The sequence below is a fragment of the Rutidosis leptorrhynchoides genome, chromosome 2 (assembly GCF_046630445.1).
Source record: "Rutidosis leptorrhynchoides isolate AG116_Rl617_1_P2 chromosome 2, CSIRO_AGI_Rlap_v1, whole genome shotgun sequence".
Lineage (NCBI taxonomy): Eukaryota > Viridiplantae > Streptophyta > Magnoliopsida > Asterales > Asteraceae > Rutidosis > Rutidosis leptorrhynchoides.
In genome coordinates this window covers 586,851,741-586,877,875 of record NC_092334.1, presented here as the reverse complement: position 1 = coordinate 586,877,875, position 26,135 = coordinate 586,851,741, and the positions used below count along the sequence as shown (strand labels likewise).

Sequence of the window (26,135 nt, the reverse complement as noted above, 5' to 3'; positions counted from 1 at the left end):
TTATTAATATCGCCAAATAAGCCTAAAAGAGTAAAAAGTTAGAAAAATGTAAAAAGGGGCTTTATCCAAAAGTTAGAAAAGTAAAATACCGCTAAAGGTGATATTTCCTGTAGTGTATGTCGCTTCTATTAGCGACTAAAAAATAGTCATCGACGTGGTGACCAAAAAGACGTCATTGCAATGCAACCAAATTGCTCAACGTAGCTGTATATTGATATACGGAGTATTAGATTAGTTTTCAAGCCCCTCGATTTTTTCTATTAGATTAGTTTGAAATACATTCGACTGTTTAAGATATGAGCAACCTAGCTAGGATCATTATCATTTTTATTTGTGGCCTCAGGTATCATGGTTGACTAAGAGATTCCAATGTGGGACCACCTAACCTTGAATAGACTCACAAATGACTTCCTTTAATAACCAAGTTGATATAACCCCGTTGTTAAAACAAAACTATAATCATATCCCAAATTCCAATCCAAAAAAGAATGAGATTTCTCTTATGTTTCTTCCTTTTGCACCTACAAATCTTCTTCCAAATTTCATCACCCCAATTTCTACCTCCAAACACCACTGGCTATGACTGCAACCTTAACCAAACTACACCCTCTTGCCAAACCTATGCCTTCTTTAGAACCATGGGTCCAAATCTCGATTTAGCATCGATAAGTGATCTCTTCACCGTGAGTCGTCCGATGATCGCCAAATCGAGCAACTTAACCTCTTTAACCTCACCTCTTGTCCCTAACCAATCCCTCTTTATTCCACTCATGCAACTCAATTAACAAAACAACAAACCATTCTTATGCTGAAGTTCACTACACCATACAAAAAAATGACACTTTTTTTCTTGTATCCACAAACCTCTTTCAGAACCTCACAACTTATCAGTCTGTGGAAAGTGTCAATCCTACACTAATACCTATAAACCTCACAATAGGTCAAGATGTAATCTTTCCAATTTTTTGTATGTGCCCAACAAAAACCCAACTCCAGAATCATGTCACTTATCTCATTTCATATGTTTTCCAACCAATGGACACCATATCTTCCATTGCTTCAAGATTTGGATCAGATGCAAAGTCTATAGTTGAAGTAAATGGTGATGCAGTTAGCCCTTATGACACCGTTTTCGTGCCTGTTTCTCAGCTTCCTGAGCTTTCACAACCTTCTCCAATACGGGTTTCAGTCGATCAAAACAAAGACCGAAAAAGTGAAGTTATTGGATTGGGAATTGGACTTGGAGTTTGTGGAATTCTCTTGATTATTATGGGTAGTTATTGGGTTCACGAAAAGACTTTATGGAGGAAAAGGGTAGGAAATAATAAGATTAATGATGCAGAAAGCAAGACATTTGAAGTTAGTGATATTTTGGCTGATGTTTCAGACTGTTTGGATAAGTATAAAGTGTATAGAATTGAAAAGTTGAATGAAGCGACAGTTGGGTTTGATGAAAGATGTGTGATCCAAGGTTCTGTTTTTAAGGGTTATATTGATGGGAAACATTATGCTATCAAGAAAATGAAATGGAATGCTTGTGAAGAACTCAAAATCTTGCAAAAGGTACACTACTAAATTCAGCTGTCATAAAAAGTTGCAACCCTTTTTAATAATTTTTAATTTCACTAATATAGTAAGCTCAAAATAAAATATGAAAATACTTTTAATTTAGTGTAGTAGGTTGTAAAAAACTTGCAAACAGTTATGAGGATATTGGATCTAGAAATTGCTTCTAATTAATATTACTTCTTTAACTATTGATGATTATTAAAAAACATTAGAACATTGAATGTAATCAAGTGATTACATATTAAAACAACTACTAGTTGTGTTGATGTTAAATAAGTAATAATCTGTGGGGACAAAAACTTAAAATAAAGTAAAACCCAACAAAAACCTTTATTAAGTAGGACAAGTAGACAATGTACTTAGAGTGTTGAGGAAATATTGGTTAGGTAGCTAGTGGCGCATTGTTGTGAGAAATAGTTTCGCATTATATATTAACCATTCTATCGGTAGTAAAGATGATTTGTACATTACTATTGGAAACTGTTGCAACAATATATGATTCCGCTATATATGCTAAATATTTTTTGCGTGAGTTTGTAATTACAATACACAGATTTATAATTCGTACAAATCTTTTAACAATAAATATACTCTGAAATGGTTTAAAAAGCTGAGAGTTGGCATGCACGTTACCGCAAGAAATAATTAGATTTATACCTTAAATATTGTTTATGTAGTAGAGAGGAGTTTGTAGTAAACATGGTTCCGCTATGTATATTAAACACTCTTTCATTAGATCATAAGTACTATACTAGGGATGACAAAAATACTCGTACCCAATGGGAAAATTCGAACTCTGATATATTTGGGCCGGGTCCGGGCCGCGTATACGGGTCCAGGCAGGGGCGGATTTACATGTATAGTTGTGGTGGCCTAGGCCCCCACTCAACTCATGAGTCCAACTAGTAATTGTTTGTAAAATTTTTAGCTAATATAAAGGGACCCCAACCCAAACACATAAGGACCCCAATCTTTTTTATCAGCCCAATCCAACAGGCTTTAACCTTAATTTTTTGTTAAGCCTTTTAAACTTAGTCTTTTAAACAAAAAGATTAAGATTATGATATACGGTAGTTACTACCTTATCACCTTCTTTTAGGTTTAATTTTTTTATTTGAAAAGTAAAAAAGTTAGGTAGCTCTAGTCGTGAGAGAGTCATCCCTCAAGATGAATCAAAAGTCTAGAGCTTAAAACTCATTTTGCTAATGTGCTATTGGCTAATTGTGTAAAATTTGATACTTATATAAATATTTAATTATGCAATTTTAAATTATATTTTCTCCCTTACTTTTATTTGTTGACAGATTGTTTTTGCAAGCCACTAGTAATTTCGCTATTATGTTAATATTTATTGATTACACTATCAATTTTGCTATTATGTTAATATTTATTGATTTATAGTTTATAATGTGTTTATTTTTAATATTTATACATTCTACTTAATTGCTATTAATAATTAATAAGTAGGAAAAAAATTTAAACAAATTAAAAATTAAAAATAAAATAATAAAATAAAATTGAGACGCCATGAAAATGGTAGAATCAAATTTTCATGGGTTTTAAATCCTGCCTGAAATTCAATTTAGGCTCTAAGCGTCTTGACTGCCGCTTAGAGCCTAAATTGAATTCCAGACAGGATTTAAAACCCATGAAAATTTGATTCTACAATTTTCATGGCGTCTCAATTTTATTTTATTATTTTATTTTTAATTTTTAATTTTTTAAAATTTTTTTTCTACTTACTGGCCGGAGGTCCACTCGGAAGCAATCTCTCTATTCGTCGAATAGAGAGAGGGATGACTTTCTCCACTTTTGAGAGTGTTTCACTCTAGGTGGAAAAATGACTTCTCTTTTATTCTCGCATAGGGGAAGGATTGTCTACATCTCACCTCTCACATACACCACTCATGTGGTATTGGGTTTTGTTGTTGTTGTTGTGATTAATAATAATATAGATATGAAAGGGACACTAGAATGATTTTTTAAAATAAAAGTATCATCTAATGAGTAATGACCTTCAAATGCAAATGATCCGAACAAATTTTCAAAACCTAACTCTACTCCATCGATGCCAAAAAAATTGATATAAACGACCTTCTTTCGGATCCTGCAGATAGAACAAAAATATTAGACTATGATCCTAATCAAAGAGATGAAATCAGAAGACTTTATTTGCAAAGAGGACCATGCCAACCACGTGGTAATTGTTTTTCGATAAAAAAAGTAGGACAAAAAGATAGACGTTTTATCATAACTTGATTTGATGAATTTCGTTGGTTAGAGTATAGTGTAAAGGCAAACAAAGCATATTGTTTATGGTGTTATTTATTTAGAGATCAAGTTGGAAAACAATGTGGTAGTGATTGCATTTGTGACCGATGGCTTTGATAGTTGGAACAAAAAAGAAAGATTCGTTGTCCATGAGGGTGATGTTAATAGTTTTCACAATAGAGCACATCAAAGATGTGAAGATCTAATGAAGCCAAAGCAATCTATAGCTGTAGCTTTTCATAGGCAATCTGATATTGATAAGCAAGCGTATCGAATTCGATTACAATGCTCAATTGATGCTGTTAGATATGTGATGCATAACGCATTACCATTTAATGAGGTAAGTACTTAATTGCTTACAAATATGATAGCTTTAAGCTCACATAATTCGTTTTCTATGTTTGATGCTTCTAAGTTATTGAAGTTGGGTGAGATGTATCCTATGGATTTCAATCAAACGGAAAGAGATCATCTTAAGCGTGAACTTGATGTATATTTTGAGGTTGTGCATCAAGATGTTAAATTTGCTAACTTAAAAGGGATTGCCGACCTTGCTAAGTTGTTGTTGGAATTGAAAAAGATCTTTCATATCCTTATGTTTATCGATTATTAAAGCTTGCGTTGGTTTTGCCTGTTGCCATCGCAACGGTTGAGAGGTGTTTTTCTTCAGTGAAGCTTGTAAAATCGGATATGTGTAGCAGAATGAGTGATGAATTTCTGAATGGTTGTCTTCTTGGGGCGATAGAAAGAGAAGAACTAGCAAATGTTACTAATGAAGCAGTCATTGATCATTTTCAATATAAGAATTATCGTAGGGAAATTTGTGTTAGGCTTTAACGTAATCTTTTTATGTTTAGTCAATCATACTTTATTAATTTAAATTTATATGCAATATATCTTAATATTATTTTGTGACCCCATCGATTCAAAATCCTGGATCCGCCCCTGGGTCCAGGGCCGCGTATTGGTGATGATTTTACATTTTTAAGCGAGTTCAGGTCCGAGGACGCTTTAAGATTCAAACCTGATTAGCCAGCCGTATACACGAAAACCGAATTCATATACCCGACCATTTACATTTCAATAATATAGAATATACTTAATTATTTTATAATATATGTATATTTCTTGATAAAGGGGTGTAAATTTATAATATACAAATGTTAGTAAAAAAAAAGAGGACCCGGATACCCATGATGATACCCGTTACCCGCTAATTAGTTTGTAAATGAGGACTCTTCGAGCCAGATTCAGGATGTTTTATTTAATCGAGTTCAGTTCTGGGACTACCTATACTCATCTCATACCCGACCCAATGCCATCCATATACAATACACATATCGAGAATTGATACAAATTTTTATAAAATAAATATACTTTAAATTTGTTTTAATAAAATTAGAAAAAAGCCTAAACAATGGGACCTTTAGAATAAAATAACCAATGTTTGAGATGACTACGTTTAGGATCTAAACGACAAACTACGGAACTCATATCAATTACATTATTCATCACTTTACTCTTTCCGTCCTTAATTTATTGTCCAGTTACATTTGTTGTATCCTTAATTTACGTTTATTACGTCGTATCCTTTAATATTTCTATACGAGTTATGTTAACTTAATTTTTCCTCCTTTCAAGGTCAACCATGGTAACTTAGTAATGTTGGAAGGATTTTGTATAGATTCAAATGAAGGAAATTGTTATTTGGTTTATGAGTATCTCGAAAATGGATCTCTGTATACAAGACTACACGACAGAAAGTTAGATCGTCTAAGTTGGAGAAGACGACTAAGAATCGCAGTTGATATAGCTAACGGTCTTCAATACATCCATGAACATACTAGACCACGAGTCGTGCACAAAGATATCAGAAGTAGTAACATTCTCTTGGATTCACACATGAGAGCCAAAATTGCTAATTTCGGGCTAGCTAAATCAGGATGCAATGCTATAACAATGCATATTGTGGGTTCTCCAGGTTATATAGCCCCAGAGTACTTACATGATGGGGTTGTAACGACGAAAATGGATGTTTTTGCATTTGGCGTAGTTTTACTTGAACTTATTTCTGGTAAGGAAGCTGTCGATAAAGATGGGATGGTTTTGTGGGTACAAGTGTATGATAATTTCAATGGGACTGAAGAGAAATATAGACATAAGCTAAAAGGGTTTATTGATGATTCTCTTGTTAAGGAATCATGTTCGATTGATAATGTTATGAACGTTATGTCAATTTCGATTACTTGTTTGCATAAGGATCCTTCGCGAAGACCTAGTATGGTGGACATTGTGTATGCGCTCTGTAAAAGTGATGATTTGTTTACTGATCTGTCTCACGATGGTCTTTCACCACGCCAAGTTCTGGCACGATAGGACTTCTTAGTACTGCATACTTTTTGATATGTATGAAATACTTTCAATGTTTTTGAGTCTAATGACATTTCAATTTGTTTTTTCTTGAATCAAGAAGATGACAATGTTATGTAAGTCATAAGTTATATAGATTAGTAATTTGTTAGATTGAATCTCTAAACTAAATGCGTCAGTAAGTAACCCCGAGTACCATGTAATGATGGTCCGTGTATACATATCTTTAAACTTCAGTTCTCAAGTAAAAATATAGATCATATCCGCGTTCTTATCAGTGGCGAATCTATGATAAAAATTCAAAAGGGCCCGGATTTTTTCGGAAGCTAATTATGTTTGAAAAGTACTTTAGTGGTTGTTATAATTCTCTTAGCAACACTTGTTAGTCGTAGACTTATGTAAATTCCTAAGATTACATTCAGTTTATAATTCTTGAATTGTGATGCACCAACCCGAAATATATCGTATTTCCATATTTTTTTCTTCATTTTTTCATTTTTTTTTCATTTATATTCATTTTTGCGATGATGCACCACTGTCTTGACAATAAGTAGATTCTGAAATGGTTGATTGCCTTCAAACTTATGTGTTGACCTTATCTCTTTAGTTGTGATATCGTGTACTCAAATCATTCATTGTCTGTGATACATGGCTGCACTTTTCAACATGTTCATAGGAAAGACACTCCCTTTTGGATAAACCAACTTTTTCAGTGATTAGTTTCAATTAAAGCATTAAATATCAATAGAAATTGGTGTGCACCAACTAAACAGACAACCTTCAGCTCAATATTGATCTTTTAAACATCCCATCATATTAATTAAACTGAATGGTAGAGCAAATTCTGAATATTGCTTGGGGATATCCAACATCAACTTTCTTTAATGATTATAAGTTGTAGTAGGGGAGATCCTCAACCGACTGTTGATTTCCTCAACAATTATTTCTGAAATACATTTTCAGTGATAATTAGGTAACTACCCTAAACCGCTATAGACCTTTCCATAATTTCTTTATCCTGATATTTATGAGTTCTTAGTGTAATCATCTCCATCTAGGATTAGGTCAGTAAAGCCTACCAATACATTATGAATTAACTTGTACTACTTACTTTATATGCAGAACAATAGACAGTTCAATAATACAATCATTTACCATCAGATAGATCAAGCAACTCATTTTCAGGATTTTCTATTTTTTATAAATTTTCATTATATATATATATATATATATATATATATATATATATATATATATATATATATATATATATATATATATATATATATATATATATATATTTGTATTTTATGATGTTACCTTTTTCTCCCCTAAAATACTAAAATCGAAAACATTTTTAGCCTTTTGGATTTTATATGTAGAGGAACCTAAGAAAGTTTGCAGAATAGAAAAATAAAATAGCGTTCAAAGCAGAAATATCATAATTATTATGCAGACATAATTAAACAAGAAAAACATAAAACGTTAGTTACTCATTTGACGGTCCGCGTAACGGCGATATCATACTTAATTTTTTGACAACAAATGACGTTATTTAACGAGTTCTACAAGAAATCATGTAGAAGCCATAACATACGTTCCATCCCGAGTTGCATACAGAAGTATATGCAAGCCATTCTCCTGGGCAGTTATGTGTTGGACCGCTCCATTGTCAACAATCCAGATATTATCAACAAGGTAAAACAAACATGGCGACCTGCACAATCTAAAAAAAAGATTAGTTCAAAGTAGGAACCCAAGCCCAAATAACAGTAGGTTTCCTGTCAACACCAACAACTTGTAGATCTACCCATTTACCTGTGGATCCCAACGGTGTCACATTCACATCACTATCAATGTTACTACCACCTCCCTCAGATTTAGATTTCCAGACATGACACTTAGATGGCACTGTTTATGATACACAATAGAAAAAAATCAACATTTGGAGTGTGGAAATCCTAGTGGGTGGAGTGTAAGCATGATTCTTAACATGAGAGGTTGAACGATTCTTGAAAAATCTATTATTCATTCATTTTGACCTAGACGAATTTTCATTAAACATTTGGTTCAGGTCAACCTTCCTATATGGTGGATGCAAACTCTTGGGACAACTCCACGCAAACTCTTTGTAGGCGAATTGACACGGATCTTAGAACGGTCTAGACTTGATATTGTCAGATGTGTGAAGGATATCAAAACAAAGGAGGAAATTCGGATACACTTCAAGGCGCGCCGCGACCCTACCTGGCGCGATGCGGCCTAACACACGTACAGAGGTTCAAGTTAAAAGAAAGCTTCTATTTCAAGTTTACACTTGAAGGCGCACCGCATCTTTAACTGGCGCGCCGCGGCCTTGGTCTGACAGGAAGGAAACTTCCAGAATCATTTTTTCTTGCTCCTTAAGTTATTTTGTACCTATAAATACATCCTATTGTAACCCTAAAGTAGATGTACGGAAATATAAATAAAAATCACTCGATTTGGCCGTGGACTAAAGCAATCTAACCGATTGCATATAACCACGTAATTTCTTACGTCATTTTCTCTACTTTTCTTTATTATCATTCATTTGTTGTTTTTGGGATCACCAAATCTAAATTGTTGATTATTGTTTGGGTCCATAAATTCCCAACAACTGGTATCAGAGCATAGGTTCGATTAAAGGGCATGATGGCGGACGAAGGAAAGTTTAGAAGTGATCTGTTCGATGGAAAGGATTTCGGGTTTTGGAAGATGCAAATAGAGTATTATTTGTATCAGAAAAAACTGCACTTACCTTTAAAGGAGAAGAAACCTGATGATGTTAAATAAGAAGATTGGGATCTACTAGATTGCCAAGCTTTGGGGGCGGTTAGGATGTCTGATATCGGCCAAAAAGTCATATTTTTACCCCCAATATTAAGCCCTAGAACAATAAAGATTCAAACTTTTCAGCAAAATTATCGCTTTTTCGGTTGATTTTGTAGATTAAGTAATTACAAAGGCAATGCAAAAAGAATCAAGTAAAACGGATCTAAAACGAAGATTCTAGAGCGAAAACGGTGAAAGACAAGAAATCAAGCTACGATCCAGTGAAATCAGCTGACCAGGCAGACCAAACGGCTTGCCAAACGGCCTGCCAAATGGCCTGCCTGGCTCACAAATGGCCTGCCAAACGGCTTGTCAAACGGCCTGCCAGCCGTTTGCAGGCAAAAATCAAGTCTATTTAAAGGGCTTTCTCCATTCATTTCAACACACACTCAATTTGTAATTCACTTTATATTTTCAAGCTTTTAGTTAGTTTTTAGTAGTAGTTAGCTTAGCTTTTATCTTCCGGAGGATATCCCGGCGAGTCCCTGCGATCTCGGGCAGATTTTTTCGGCCTTTTTAGGTTTTTATCCGAAACGCTTGTCTTTTGTATTAAATACATGTTCTTACTTTTTATGTTTAATAATGCATTCTGATATTACCATGATAACTTAATTACTCTGTATGTTGCCATGATAGAAGTTTGGGTTAGTGTAATCATGTTAATTTAGTACGATTACTGTTATAATACTGAACTAGGAAGTCTGATAGATTTATATGCTAGCATCTTAAGGATTGACCAACCTAGGTTGTGATCAGGACTTGTCCATCTATATGAAATTAGCTACTTCATAGGATTAAGACCCCTGGTTATACTGTATCTGAAGATTCTATGAACTCGGTATGACCGGAGTTCCCGAGAGGCATTTAATGCGCTTTTAGGACACGGAACTTAGGAATTGAGACATGAATGACCTAGTATGCCTATTGATTGTTCCAAATATATCTCTTAGGAGATGTTAAGATCTAGTTAGTGCCTTTACTGTGTGACCCAAGCCTATTGCATGTTCTTGTTTGATTGTTGCCTTAGGACTTAGCCATATCAACTGTTTAGGTACTCATTAGGTTTCTATCTGCTTTACTATCAGTATATCAACTGTAATGCTGTATAATATTTGAATTGATATGATCTCATTAGTATGATGGAATGGTTGTTAGTTTTCACTTAAAGTTTTGCCAACTTAAACCGACGGATTCCTTCCGTTTGTGATCAGTGTTCAATCAACACGGCACGTTGTTATTCAGTTAACTAAACTGACAATGAGGGTTAGGATTAGAGCTCAATTCACTATTAAACCTAGTACTTTACTGAGGATAACCTCCGAGGTACAACTACCTTTCAATTATATGACTAAGTGACATACTTCTCACTGCTCAAAGAGAACTCCGAGAGTTAAGAGACAAGCAGGTCTGTGTAATTGGCTCATCCAACCAGATCTACATCATTCCAAGCATAGTTTTAACATAAGCATAATTACCTTTCCCTAACCCAACACTGATATCTTGGTCAACATTTCCCTGATCCGCATACTCCGGATATCCTTCCACTTATTTACTTTTCCGCAATTAGGACTTTTAGCTTAAACCAACTACTATCCTTTATCTAGTTAATTTAACTAAAAGACAATTATCCACTTGATCTTCAATTCGTTAATCCATAAAAAAACACGATACTAGGTTAACTTACACCTTCTACACTTTAGAAAGTAAAAGTAAATTTCGGCCCCGCACTCTAATGACCCGTCCTAATCCATCTGGACGAATACATTACATTTGGTTACATCGCGAGGTACTTGACCTCTATATGATACATTTTACAAACATTGCATTCGTTTTTTAAAAGACAAACTTTCATTTCATCGACAGTTGACGGCATGCATACCATTTCATAATATATTCAACTATATTTGACTTAGTAATAATCTTGATGAACTCGACTACTCGAATGCAACGTCTTTTAAAATATGTCATGAATGACTCCAAGTAATATCTCTAATATGAGCAAATGCAGAGCAGAAGATTTCTTTCATACCTTAGAATAAACATGCTTTCAAGTGTCAACCAAAGGTTGGTGAGTTCATAGGTTTATCATAAAACAATAAAATTCATCATTTTGATAGACCACAAGATTTAAATCCTGCATGGTACAAATGGGCCCGAATCCTATACCCACCTGTAATGTACATGCGATATCTTTTAAATACAGTACACCTTTCTCGTGTACGAAATCATCTTTCATAAATCTTAGTAACCGTACACATATCTCGTGCAAAAAAATAACATACACATAACCTGTGTATAAAATCATTCTCCCGATACATAACATTCACTTTTCATTGCTTTCATAACTTGGCTTGGTAACCGACCTTAACATATAATGCGCATAATAATATTCCCAAAACAGAACATCTTGTCTGTATAATAATCATATAAACTTCGAAGTACTAAACACCACGCCTACTAGCCCTTCCGTCTAGTGAATATTCTGGGTGGGGGTGTTAAACCCGGTAGCTACCTTTAGGATTCGCGTCAATTAGGCGTGCACTAATTCTCAAAATTAGTGATGTTCCCTAATTCTTAGGTTACCAAGCAATAATAATCAGGGAAAAAATATTTATATCAATTGTGGCAATTATCACGTCCACATAATTCAATGGTGGCAATTATCACGTCCACATAATTCATTCGAGGAATGTTTTGCTTGTGTCTATCTCGTCAAACATTTATAAAATCATTTCAGGTATTCGCAGTTCAAAATGTATTTCAAAAGCATAATAAAGCAGTTATAAAAGTAGCGCATGTATTCTCAGTCCCAAAAATGTAAAGAGTAAAAGGGAATCAAATGAACTCACTCTACAATATTTTGTAGTAAAAATATTCATACGACGATACTGAACAATGCAGGGTTGGTCTCGGATTCACGAACCTATATCATTTATATATATATATATATATATATATATATATATATATATATATATATATATATATATATATATATATATATATATATATATATATATATATTAAAATATATAATCATAACTGAACAAATTTATTTATTATATCTTAATTTATATATTATGTATATTTAATTTGTATATATATAGTTATGTGAAATATTGATATAATTATAGTATATATAATAAGTATATTTTATGTACAAAGTATTAATCTACATAAAAAGATAGTTTTTGATAATACTAATGAATTACTAATAATAATAATAACAATAACGTTATTAATAATAATACTAATAATGATATTGTTAATACTGATACTTATATTAATAATAATATAAATCTTATTAATAATGATAATATTAGTAATCATGATAATAATAATACATAATGATATTAATGATATTAATGATAATCCTAGTACTCATAATAATAATATTTATTTTAGTATTGTAATAATAATAATAATAATAATAATAATAATAATAATAATAATAATAATAATAATAATAATAATAATAATAATAATACTAATAATAACAATAATCACAATGATAACTAATAATAATAATAATAATAATAATAATAATAATAATAATAATAATAATAATAATTATAATAATTATAATACATAACAATAATAACAATAATAATAAAAGTTAAATAAAAAAACTACCTTAATAAAACGGATTCTAAAAAAAATAGGCCACTGCAGGGCTCGAACCCGTGACCTCCTGATAACCCGTAAATGCATCGATCCACTCCTCTAAGTCTGTGTACCCAGTATTTATTTAAATTCGTTTATGAAATGTTCTTCTTCATCACTTTCAAAATCAATTATAGAGATTAACAATCAAACGTTCCATTACCAAATAATTTAAGTTCTATAATTTATACAGGAAACAACCCTTAATGTAATTGAATTGATTTACTTAGTCATAACAGAAAAAGATTTAAAGCTGCTTCTAACGAAAGAAAAATATGAATTCATGGATCAAATCAGTTGAAACAAATCGAAATCATAACAACAAAATCACGTTAATTATAAAGCATGTAAACGAAACTGAGTTGCAAGTGATTGATTAGATTAATTAAAACAAAAGAATGAAATAATAATTTAACTGAAACAGACCTTCAACATACGATATGAACTTGAAATCAAATCTCGAATTCTAGATCATTTTAGAATAAAGTTATAACATGAAATGGGTAACAAAACGTTCCTAGAAACTTTATGGATCCTTAATTGATCCTAAAACATCAAATTTAGTTCGAATTTCACGAAGAACAAACTTTGACTTTTTTTAAAATTGAAACTTTGACCTCGAAATTTGGATTCGTTAGGAAAAATTTGATTTTGAAACTTTATAGAAAGTATCACGACATGATTTAGATCATTTCTGCATTTTTAGATTTTAAAATCTGATTCGTAATCAAGTTTTTAATAATCATGGCCCAAAAAAGAGGTAACGACCTGTGTTCTTTCTTTTTCTGTTTAAATTCAACAATTTGGGTTATTTGAAATTGATACTTGATAAAGATGATGAAAGAACTGAATAATTTAAACCATATCATTGATCAATTCGCCTGCTATATGCAGATAGTTGGTCGACAGGAATAATTATCGGGTGCCAAAAAAATAAAAGAAAATAAAAAGATGAAAAGGTTAGCTAACTGATTTTTGTTTGATAGTATTTGTAATTGTTACTGAGAGTGGAGAGAACGAACGAGTTGATCATTTGTAAATGAGATTCCATCGTTATCAATAATTAAGAAATCGACTTTTAACAGAAATAATAAAAAAATTGAAGAAGAAAAAAAATAGAATTTGACTTTGATGTCTAATTACTTTCGTTCTTATTGTAGTTGATTTGTACGAATTAGATAATCATCACCATATGGGAAAATGACCTGAAATAGAATCTGATCTTCCAAATCTATATATATATATATATATATATATATATATATATATATATATATATATATATATATATATATATATATATATATATATATATATATATATATATATATATATATATATATATATATATATATATGTATTTGGTTTTTATATAAATAATAAATTCATATTTAATAATTATTATAAAAAAATACTAATTATAATTTTAATAATGATAATAATAATAATATTAATAATAATAATATAATGACTTATACATATCCAATTCTTATATATACATTTATATCTCCTATTAGATTTGAAAATATCAATAATACAAATATAATATCAATATTAACATTTAGTAATAATAATGGAAGTAAAAATAATAATATTGATATATTATTTATATTTTAACTTATAATTACAAATAATATATTAACTTCGCACTATAATAATATTTATTAAATATTATATATCACCATATATTAATAATTATTAATAGAAATCATATATAGACTTTTAATAATATATATGTATAAAAATAATTTATTTATTCTATTTGTCGTTTTACATATTTAATCCCTATTGATTAAAGCATACTTTATTAATTCAAAACGGTATATATGCACTTATATATATATATATATATATATATATATATATATATATATATATATATATATATATATATATATATATATATATATATATATATATATATATATATATATATATATTTATTAACACAGTTGTTCGTGAATCGTCGGGAATAGTTAAAGGTAAGTGATTACATGAATTTTGTTCAAACATTTTGAGACTCAACCTAACAGACTTTGCTTATTATGTCGAGATCATATAAGGATTAAGTTTAAATTTGGTCGGAAATTTCCGGGTCGTCACACGCACAATATAAATAAACAAAACCAGTGTGTGCTACTTTGTTCCATCGAACCGGACGTTCTGTGGCCTAATGACACCGCACGAATAAAACCGTCCGTTAGTAGCATATCAAAGTAGTTTTTCTTGGCGCCGCTGCCAGGGAATCGAATATTTTGATCGAGAAAGATTTTAAACAGACAAAAGTATTGTTTGGTGGTGTTAAGAAAGACAATTATACACGTACTTGGTTGTTGGATTTTCCGAACAGTCTCCAATTATATTGGAACCAAAAGGATCCTGCCTCTCCGTAGTCGGCCTAGCCACCTGGATACAAGTAATCTGTAAGAAATCCTATCATTTAAGATATCCGATTTGGTTAGCGACCGAATTTCAAGAATAATTGTTTTTATTAAATTATCGATCCTTTTAGTAAATTAATATTTTCTAAAAGTTACTTTTAAGTCTTTTAAACAGAAAATCTAAAAAAATGGAATGACAAGATACCCTTGCTTCTATGCATAAGTCATGCCTAGAGGAAAGAGGAGGACCAATCACCTTAGGAACCGAAGGAATTCCTGAAATTAGTTCACACATGATTAAACTAGTCAGTATGATCTGTAAATTTCAAGGATTACCGACTGACGATCCAAACTTTCACTTAAACAAATTTATCAGTCTGGTTGACTCTTTTAAGAAGGAAGAAAACGAGAAAAATATTTTAAAACTTCATCTTTTTCAATATTCACTTTCTGCACACGCTTTAGCATGGTTTGACGAACTTAACCCGAATTCAATACATTCATGGGAAGAACTAGCCGCCAAATTTCTACACAAATTTTATCCACCCTCCCTACAAACCTGTTTAAGAAATGACATCACGAACTTTTCTCAAAAAGAAAATGAGTCATTGTGTCTAGCATGGAATAAAATAAAGATGATGCTTAAAAGATGTCCGAATCAGCAATGCGTTAGCAGACTTAGGAGCCAGTGTAAACCTAATGCTCTATTCATTATTCAAAAAGCTAGGATTAAATGACTTAAGGCCTACCAGAATGACTATCCAACTCGCCGATAGATCAGTTAAGGTTCCTCGAGGAATAGCTAAAGATGTCCTAGTTAGAGTGGATAATTTCGCGTTTCCCGTTGATTTTGTCATTATGGATATTGAGGAAGACACGAAGGTCCCACTCATTCTTGGCAGACCGTTCCTAAATACTGCCAAGGCCATAATTGATGTGTACGAGAAATCATTGAAATTAAGGGTTGGAGGAGAAGAAATCACATTCAATGTTGGTCGTCTCATGAACCATCCCCGAGAAGAAGATGTGAATCTATCCGATTCTTTTCAAGAACTCGTCAACGAATACCTGGAAGAGACCATGGCTATATGTAGTCAAGATCAAATTTCTAAGGATCTATTTTTTACACCTCCTGAAGGAAATCTCAACAACCATTCAGCCATAAACCTTAGTCAACACAAATCTTCCCTCTCTGGAAGTAATTTTCTTGGCAAAACTATCCAAATAGCACCGCTAGGACAAGACATTCCTTTACCTCTATTAAGGAGAAGATCGAATGAAGAAACGGATTTCATTCCGGTATATCAGGAACCCCATTCAAAAGAGGACTGTGAGAAGATTCCCGAACCATCCTTCGAAACTAAAGAAGAAGTTTCTGAAGAGGAAGCGTTAAGAAGGAAAATTTCCAAAAATGAAGAACAGATAGCATCAGTGACCACTACTGAAGAATCAGAATTCCAGGAAGAGATAGCTAAGATGAAGCCATCTATCGAGGAACCTTCGAAATTGGAATTAAAGAAGTTACCCGACAATCTGGAGTATGCATTCTTAGAAGAAGAATCGCAACTCCCTATAATCATCTCTAAAGACCTCACGCCACAAGAGAAGGCAAAATTGATTCAAGTTCTGAAATCACGTAAGAAGGAAATTGCTTGGAAGATCTCCGACATAAAAGGGATCAGTCCCAACTATTGCACCCACAAGATTTTCATGGAAGTTGATTTCAAACCTTCAGTTCAGAGGCAAAGAAGGGTCAACCCTATGATTCAAGAAGTCGTCAAGAATGAAGTAATCAAACTTTTGGACGCTGGTCTGATCTATCCCATCTCCGATTCACTATGGGTTAGTCCTGTTCAAGTGGTACCCAAAAAGGGAGGGACAACCGTAATTCAAAATGAGAATAATGAGCTTATTCCAACTCGGAAAGTCACCGGTTGGAGGGTTTGCATAAATTATCATAAACTGAACGATGCAACCCGAAAGGATCATTTTCCATTACCTTTCATAGATCAAATGTTGGAACGTCTATCAGGAAATGAATACTATTGTTTCCTTGACGGTTTTTCAGGCTACTTTCAGATTCCCCTCGATCCAAAGGACCAAGAAAAGACAACCTTTACCTGTCCTTATGGAACATTTACTTATCGACGCATGCCATTTGGGTTATGTAATGTACCAGCTACATTCCAGCGATGCATGGTAGCAATATTCCACGACATGATTGAACGTTGTATGGAAGTCTTCATGGACGACTTCTCAATCTTTGGTAGTACCTTTGATTTGTGCCTATCAAACCTTGACAAGATGCTTACCCGATGTGAAGATTCAAATTTAGTTCTGAATTGGGAAAAATGTCACTTCATGGTTAAAGAAGGGATAGCTTTAGGACATAAGATTTCAAAAGCAGGAATAAAAGTTGATAAGGCTAAGATTGAGACCATTACGAAACTTCTAGAACCTACCACAGTAAAAGCGGTAAGGAGTTTCCTTGGCCACACCGGTTTTTACCGACGCTTCATTAAGGATTTTCAAAGGTCACACGACCTCTTACTCATCTCCTAGGAAAGGAAGTTCCGTTTGTCTTCGATGAAGAATGTCGAAAAGCATTCAACTATCTGAAGGAACAACTAACACATGTGCCCACCATGATAGCTTCTGACTGGAGTTTACCATTTGAAATCATGTGTGATGCGAGTGACTTCGCAGTTGGATCTGTACTCGTGAAACAACCCAACCCGTATTAATAACGGCCCATAATTTTTTTTCTTTATAGTACATTAATATCATTAACATTTAGGTCCCAATTATGTTTCCAAGACATCTTCAATACAATAGTAAGTTTAATAACTTTAAAACATTTAACACAAGTTTAAATATCCAAACGGGCATACAAAACTGAGCATGGTGATTGGGGATACGCTACCCAATCCTAATCAAATCCAAAAGCGAGATCTCCTAAGCAACCTAGCCAAGATCTCTAATCCCCACGCTTACCCGAGCCTCCATCACGCGAACCTATTAAAATATCAACAACGAGAGGGTAAGCTAACGCTTAGTGAGTGAGAATATACTACATACATATATATGCATAAAATGGACACGCCACACAAATAGCAAATAACACATACCGGAGCATCCAGGCATATAGCAAGCTAATCTAAGCATACTGTACAATTGCGATACCACTGGCTACAACATCAATGTAAGTTCACTCACAACGATATGAACAACACTACCAAGCTACACCCGGAGGGCTAGCTCCAACATAGCAATATCAATAACATAAGGTAATATAATACCCAACGAACCTGCAACCCAAGGTTAACCACTTAACCTTAAACATACGAAAGTTGGCCGGACAACCCGAGCCTTAGTGAATTCGCATGACCCGAGATACACTACCTCAACGATAAGATGACCGAACAAACCGAGTCATCATGAACCCGCTCTAACCGAGATTCACAACCTTAACGAGAAGATGACCGAGCAAACCGAGTCATCATGAATCCGCACTAACTGAGATTCATTACCTCTATAATAAGATGACCGAACAAGCCGAGTCATCATGAATCCGCCCTAACCGAAATCCACTACCTCTATAATAAGATGACCGAACAACCGAGTCATCATGAATCCGCCCTAACCGAGATCCACTACCTCTATAATAAGATGACCAAACAACCGAGTCATCATGAATCCGTATACTCCAAAGATTCACTATCCCAAGGGTGGTAACCCAAAACGCATAAGCGTACACAAAGACTCAAAACTCCAAGAGTCCATCATCCAACTATATGTGAAGTGATCTCAATAAACGAGAACCGCTTCACCCGACCCGCACCCATCCTACACATACATATGCACATAGGATATTAACACTCACCTTAAAGTCTTGATGGATGCCAAATCAAAATCCGTAAACGCCAATGGAACGTACCAATTCCATTATCACATAACAAATAACACAATTAGGGTGGATTACAAATCAACCCATTTCGACAACGAGTGCAATTTCGACCCAATTGCACTTCCAAGCTCAAACCGCGCCCAAACTAACCAATAATCACGAACACAAATGAGAATGATCCTAATACACCAATTAAACCAATATGACACCTTAACCCTAATTTTGACACATTTCAAAATTAGTCAACCCAAATACACCCAAAGTGGTTCCAAAACTTCTATATTCACTAACACTAGTGATTACACACTACTTACAAGCCTTAAACATGGTTAAATCATTAATCAACCCAAAACCCGCCAAGTATCAACAATAACAACTTTCCATAAACCCTCTTCATCATCAATATGAGTTTTACAACTAACAATCTCAAAACCCTAACATTGAATCTTAAATCAAACAATGAAACTCGAAGTTAGAACTTACCAATACCGCCAAAGTGATGCCGTTGACGAGTGGAACAACTTTAACACTTGAGGTTTGACCCGAAACACTCTTCTTCTTCTCCAAATGGAGCTATCTCTCACTAAACTGAGTTTCTCACTCTAGTGTTTGATGTGTAAAATGAGGATAAGATTAGCCTTGAATCAGTATTATGGCTCTAGAACCGGCCATAAGTGAATTTACCAAAACACCCTCAAAAGATTCCATTAAAATGGGTTAAAAATGTCATTACAGCGACATTTGTCGCGTTTCGCGACACCAGGACGCGATAAACAATACTGAAACGCGACAAAAGCGGCAGAAATCAAGTATGAGAAGTTGTCGCATTTCAACCATGTTTGTCACGGAACGCGACACACCAGAACGCGACAAACTGCACTCAAACTCGACAGTTTACCTGATGTACTCCAATTTCACTTTTAAAACATCCCAAAGTCAAACGTGGTCAATGCATTACATCCAAACTATTAAATAATCATTCTTGGACTTCAAATGATGCCCCGAGCATCATGTTTAGAAAAACGGGGTGTTACAACTCGGACAACGGACAGATAAGCACTTTCATCCAATCTATTACGCCAGCAAAACCTTAACCGGAGATCAAGAGAATTACACTACCACAGAAAAGGAGCTGCTAGCTATAGTATTCGCCTTCCACAAATTTCGTTCCTATCTTATCCTGTCCAAAACTAGGGTTTATACAGATCATATAGCCCTCAAATATCTATTCACTAAGCAAGACGCAAAACCAAGACTTCTACGATGGATCTTACTCCTTCAGGAATTCGATATTGAAATTAAAGATAAGAAAGGAGCATAGAACATCGCAACAGATCATCTTAGTCGTTTGGAGAACCCAGCGATGGAACAACTTTCTGAGAAAGATAGCAGAGATAAATTTCCGAAAGAACAACTTATGAGTTTAGGACAAACTCACATAGGATCACAATTCACTGATACTCCTTGGTATGCTGACATGGCCAACTACCTAGTTGCCAGAGTAGTACAGAAGGGAATGAGCACCTCCCTAAGAGGAAGTTCTTCAGGGATGCTAAGTACTACTATTGGGAAGATCCTTACCTATTTAGAATTTGCCCTGATCAGATAATCAGGAGGTGCGTAGATGAAAAACAAGCAGCAGAGATTCTTCACCAATGTCACCACAGACCAACTAGAGGTCATCATGGAGCAAACTTAACTGCAAGAAAAGTCTACGAATCAGGATTTTATTGGCCGTCTATATTTCGAGATGCGCAAGAGTTTGTAAAGCATTGCGACGCATGCCAAAGGAAAGGTATTATCTCTATGAAGAATGAGATGCCTCGGACTAATATCCAAGCTTGCGAGATCTTCGATATGTGGGGATTAGACTTCATGGGGCCATTCCCGAAGTCTAATGGGAAAGAATATATCCTCGTAGCAGTAGATTACGTCTCCAGATGGGTCGAAGCCCAAGCATTTCTAACCAATGATGCCAAAGTCGTCACCAACTTCCTGAAGAGACTCTTCTACCGATTTGGAGCTCCCCGCACTATAATAAGTGATAGAGGCACACACTTCTGCAATACTCAATTTATGAAGGTGATGCAACAATACGGAGTTACCCACAAAATGTCCACTGCCTATCATCTGCACACTAACGGACAAGCAGAGGTCACGAACAGAGCACTCAAAAGAATCCTAGAACGAACTGTCGGCCATCATGGAAATAAATGGGCCGAGAAACTAGACGATGCTCTGTGGGCATTCCTGACTGCTTACAAGAATCCTCTATGGACTACATCCTACCGCATGATCTATGGAAAAGCCTGTCACCTTCCGTTGTAACTTGAATATTAAGCTCTCTGGGCGCTGAAGACTTGCAACCTCGATCCCTCAGTTACCGCAAAGCATCGGAAGATGTAGATGAACGAACTCGCCGAATTAAGAGACCAAGCATACGAAACGTCATACATCTACAAGGAACGAACGAAGCTTAAACATGACGCAAAATTGATTCCTACAAAGTTCGCTCCTAGAGATAAAGTTCTTCTCTTTAATTCTCGGTTCAAGAAGTTCGCCGTTAGATCAAGATGGAGTGGCCCATACAAAGTTGTACATGCTTTTCCACACGGAGCTGTGGAATTGGAAGGACCTACTTGCAACTTCAAAGTCAATGGCCACCGGCTAAAAGCCTATCTAGAAGACCACGATAAGGAGGAACACCTCTTCTCCTTTGATCCATTCTGAAGATCTGACAGAAAAAAAGTCGAGCTGTAACGACTTGATAAACAAAGCGCTCTTGGGAGGCACCCCTTACTTATCCTTTTTATTTTTATTTATTTTTATTTCAATTATTTTCAGTCTAAAAATATTATCTCTGTGTACTAACAACTAAGCGCCATACTTGCGCTTAGTACTTACAAGTTTGTTGAATGTGTTCAGGCAAAAATGCCAATTTCAGGAGCTTCAGTTTACATCCCAGTTCGTTGGAAGAGGACTCCTAGAGTTTACTCATCCGGAAGCAGTGCTGATCAGAACAGACCATTAACAGGGCAATTAGGCCCAAGGCAATTGATATTAGAGAGTGTTGAGGAGGATATTGGCACAACACCGCCAGCTCCTCCTGTTCGATGATCTAGATGTTTAGCCAGGAGACCTGCTGAGCACACACAGCTACTAGAGACACATGAGCCACAGATGGTGATACACTATGGAGCCACCTTGAATGACCCTGATGTTACATGAGCATTACTCAGAGACCAGCAGAGGCTCTACCGAGCTCTTAGAGCATACCTTCAGCGCGAGGGGATGCCCCGCAGTACTCTGGGCCCGTCGTCATTTAGGCTAGCGCGCCGTGTTCAGTCGACACGATAAGCTAACCCCAGGCGTTCCACACCGGCCTCAGTGCACTCAGTTGCTCCAGCTGCCATCCCAACACATGCTACTACCACTTCCATCACGCCGCCTGCTCCAGTCACCGAGCCAGTCCCAGTCACTGAGCTACCTGAGGGTTGTCACCTAGTCACGATTCCCATTTCAGTTGAGCCACCCACGACCCAGACATTTGAGATTACCAGGAACATACCTGACGAGGAGCCTTTCTCGAGCCTATCACACCTGGAGTTGCCATCAGACCTTTGTTTGGATTCACTACTAGGCCCTGAGTTGGATATAGGGCAACCACTTGAGTATTTGCCAAGAGTAGAGGATGATGATGATATCTTTAGATACTTCACAGTGCCGACTCAGCACATTGACCAGGATAGTATTCCATAGACTACTTTATTTTACTTTTAGTTTTATCTTTTTGAAGCATTGTACTAAAAAGTTATATATAGTGGAAATGCTGCCTTTCTCTTTTTGTTCTTCATGCAGAATCTTATCAAAAGAGACTGGTCATTTCCAGCAATTAGGAGACCAACCGTAGGAAGGCCCAGCACTAGAAAATTAACACGACCATAGGGAAGTAATCCTTCCTCAAACCTATTTCGATTATTACGCACTAAAATCTCTAAGTGTGGGGTAACCCCCGCAACAAACTTGGAAATTTTAGAAGACAATGTCCTTAATTTATAAAGTATTAAAATATTCTTCTTCAGAGAACATTAGGGACAATGTTCTTCTAAGTGTGGGGTAATGGGTAGAGGTTTAAAGACCGAGTAACCGTAAAATGCCAAGTTTTAAAAAATTATTTTCTCTGAAAAGTAATTAAGCAATGGATATTGGGTGATTTTGAAAAATTCTTACCTTATTTTTTCCCAAAAGATTTAATAAAATTGCTAGAAATCGGTTTTCGAAACATTCATTAGAACAGAACGATTAAGCTGAAACTTATGTTTTGTGTCAAAAGATTTATTTTAAGAAAATATGTAAAATGCTACGCATGATCAAGCAGGACCCCTACTCCCAAAAAAGGTGAGAAATCTTGGACCCAAAGTAGCTGTATGACCCATCAAATCTACAGTACTTTGTCATTTCAATTGATGAGCGTGTCGGTGTACGGTTCAAGTTAGAACTTGGTTCTGACGTACGTTTCAAGACCAATGGTTAGTAAGCGTCATACGTGGTGCAGGTGCGATACACCTTCCGAAATCATTCTGAATAGAGAAGACAAAAAGCCATCCATTTCCGTTTCCACTCCACGCAATTTAAACAAACCAACTCACATAAAGAGTTGATGAATCAAAAATATTCACCCCAAATTCACTCCCAAAATACACCATTCACCTTCACTCCCCTTTCCATTCATCAAAAGATCCAGAGATTAATAAAGAGATAGATCGATCAAATTCGCTTAAAAGCACTTGTTGAAAGATTCCGAACCCCTGATTGTTTTTGATGGGTCAAAGACCTATTTTCAGTGGATTATCACTTCCTCTCTGGGCACCAGGAACGAAAGACAAAAGTTATGAAGAAAGGGTATGCCGAAAAAAATGTGTTGTGTAACGACCCGGAAAATTTCGACTAATTTTAAACGAAACTCTCGATATGATTTAATATTCTTGACACGATAAGAGAAATCTGTTAGGTTGAGTCTCAAAAATTTTGAAGCGTTTCATATATTCAATTGACCTTCGACTGCTCTCGACGATTCACGAATAACTATTTGTAAATAGATATACATATATATATATACATATACATATATACATATACATATATATATATACATATACATATATATATATACATATATATATATACATATATATATATATATATATATATATATATATATATATATATATATATATATATATATATATATATATATATATATATATATATATATATATATATATATATATATATATATATATGTGTGTGTGTGTGTGTGTGTGTGTGTGTATAAATGTGTATATAATTACTACCTGGAAATATATAAAAAGGTATCTATATATAAATAGATTACATATAACATATATATTTTGTAATTTTGAAGTTATTTTGTAAGCAAAGGTAACGCTCAATTTTCATTCGATTGATTGTAAACGAGTTAAAAAGGGACTTACGTGATTTTTAAAATAAATGGTGATCCAAAAATGAGTTTTATAAATTGTAGGCTTTTATCCGCTATGGATTAACAACGAAGCACGAAATCTAGCCCCTAAAACAAATAGAACTCAATTATTACGGCTGCTAAGGAATATCACATGTGTTCTCTTTGATTATTATATTTATTTATTTATATAATTAGTCATCCTAATTCTATATATATATATATATATATATATATATATATATATATATATATATATATATATATATATATATATATATATATATATATATACATATATACATATATGTATATGATAGATCACACCACCTCAATCATTTGATCTACCCTTCTCTCTCATTTTCTCTATCTCTTGCATCTGTTCTTGTTTTATGTATATCACCACCTTGCACCTACTACAACCTTCCATCTTCACCATCATTGAACCACCATCCTTTCTCTTATTCTTCTAAATCGGCCGGACCACTCAAGTCATCAAAACAACCACTTTGCAAACCTACGACCACCGTGGCATGTTATTTACGTTTTGCAACTCAAACCCATGACAACCATCACCTTCCATCTATTCCTCCCTCTTCTTTTCGTGACAAAACCGAGAACCACCTTCATTAGATCAACCATTAACCAGCACTACCATCTCAATAGTATCACCTTCACCACCACCGAAGCTACCATCTCCGCCAAGTCCAACACCCAAAACTGCCACTACTGCCACCATCTTCTTCTCGTTAAACCATCATTGAAGCCATTCTATATATTTCTTTTGTTTTCGTTTGCAGCACCACCGTGACAATCATCGACTACCACCCTCGACGTCACCCAACCATCACCATGATTCAATCACATGAACACTTTATCACCTTGATCATTACCACAAAACGTCATCCCATCATCTCTCTCATCCGGTCTCTCTTCTCTCTCTCTCACTGTCTCTTCTTCTTGTTATTTTGTGAAACCGAGATCAAACCCGTTAAACTACTCACCACCTTTCTGTTTCCATTTCTTGTTCGAACAAACCGTTACGGTACACTCAGCTGCTATGGCTTCCTGTTCTTGTAATCTTCATTACTATAGCCAAGTTATGAACACCCTTGAATAAATCGATGATGCCACAATTAGCTCATTTTCCTTTTGTCGGGCAAGATAAAGAAAAGAAATATATGTTCACTATTTTAAAAAAATTTGTCAACTTGTTATATCATTACCACATAATGGAACAAAAAGGGGGTTAAGTGGCCGACAACTTCAAATAACAAAATCCTCACTTCATTGCTTTATGTGGCTGCTTACTTTGTTTCTGTACAAATTGCAAAGCCATTGGATTCGGTTCCAACTTGGGCCGTTAGTTTAATTATAGGATTGGGCTTGATTAAGTGGTTGGGCCGAAGACTAAATTTCTGTTGGGCCAAGAACATAATAACGTCTCACTAATTTTTTTTTTATTTCCCTTCTGAATTCCGAAGCTGTATATGATGATGATGAATTGATGTTAATTGAATGGTGATTTGATAATGATATATGATATGATGATGACGAGATGTGAGTTTAGGAAAATGATGATTGTTATGATTCCATGATGATGATGCTCGATTAATTTTAGAGAAGAAGAAGACGAATA

General features: G+C 34.5%; 1 pseudogene; it reads left to right on the top strand.

Moving 5' to 3' along the window:
- The first annotated feature begins 486 nt into the window (after positions 1-486).
- LOC139893285 (serine/threonine receptor-like kinase NFP) lies at positions 487-6,397 on the top strand (annotated as a pseudogene).
- Positions 6,398-26,135: the final 19,738 nt, after the last annotated feature.